This window comes from Aplysia californica, unplaced genomic scaffold (genome assembly GCF_000002075.1).
Source record: "Aplysia californica isolate F4 #8 unplaced genomic scaffold, AplCal3.0 scaffold00148, whole genome shotgun sequence".
NCBI lineage: Eukaryota > Metazoa > Mollusca > Gastropoda > Aplysiida > Aplysiidae > Aplysia > Aplysia californica.
In genome coordinates, this window is record NW_004797418.1 from 1,381,713 (window position 1) to 1,383,053 (window position 1,341).

The 1,341-nt window shown below is 39.8% G+C and overlaps 1 protein-coding gene across 3 annotated transcripts in view; it reads right to left on the minus strand.

The window, feature by feature from the left end:
* LOC101848882 overlaps positions 1 to 1,341 on the minus strand; it is a 12,468-nt gene that overhangs the window by 9,560 nt on the left and 1,567 nt on the right. The window lies entirely within an intron of this gene.

Genomic DNA, 1,341 nt, shown 5'->3' on the forward strand with positions numbered 1-1,341 from the left:
AAAAACAGGGGGGCATGCCCCCCTGTAACCCCCCAGATTTTCTTTTACCCCAGTGGGGCAGGCCCCCCTGGAACCCCCCAATTGGACCAAAGCATGTCTATCTCGGTTAAAAACAATTAAATATTTCAAAAACTATTAATTTGCGACGGAAATGAAGTTGATATTCGTGTTCAGCGCATCAATATTTAGTATAAAATAGACAATTGGTAGCTGAGTGTGAGACGGGAGGGAAAGTAAAAAAATACCTTTTTTTTCTTGTTACTGTTCTGATGTGTTGTTTTTCTAAATTTTTTTTTGTTGGGGAAAAGGGGGGCGGGCGGGCGGAGGAATGTTGTATAGTGTAACGTCATTTAATTTGATGTTCCTACCTTCATTAGATTCTAAATATATATACACGTAAACATATATAAATTTAAAAGTGTTACGTTAGAGCGTTCCACCAAAACCGATTACATGTACTGACACTGGCAGGCCCCTTGTATGTGATTCCATAATGTACTTGTAATATCCTGTACTTTTGTTTAAATTACGCACATTTAGGGTTAAAACAGCTAATCTTCTTCGGACAGGTGGACTCACGCCCTTATTTGTTGGTTTTTGTGGTTGTTTATGGGCTGTTCTAATTTTGATTTTATTCTGTTTTGAAACCTTTCTTTTTCACGTTTTTACACTCATCTAAAAATCTTCTAGACTAGCTCTTGAAAATTGAAATTATCTAGATCTAGATTTAGACCCAAAAATTTGGTGCCGAACTCTCGCAAATAGGCAAAAAATCACAAAAAACTGCGTCAATTGTGACCGGATGATCCGGTCGGAACTGACACTGCGTCAATTGTGACCGGATGATCCGGTCGGAACTGACACTGCGTCAATTGTGACCGGATGATCCACAATTCAGGAAGAACTACAATAGTATTATTATGTAGAAACAATGGCTACTAGATAAATAGATCTAGATCTAGTACTAGCGTTTCAAATAGCAAGGGAGTTATTCAGAACGCGGCGTTGCAAATAGCACCTGCCGAATATATTGGGACTCGAGTCCGATTCATAGAGCTGGGCAAAGTCAACAGTAAGATAGAAGAATACAGGACCAGCAGATTAGGACTAGATCTAGATCTACTTTGGCCTATGTCTCCACAACCTAAGGAATTCATGATTTTCCCCAGTTTTTAATCTCTCTCAATGAAGAATCTCAGACCGGTAGCCTAGATCTATTCATTAACAGCTTGTCAACAGGGACACCCGTCGCAAATTAATGGTTTTTGAAATATTTGATTGTTTTTAACCGAGATAGACATGCTTTGGACCAATCGGGGGGTTCCAGGGGGGCCTGCCCCA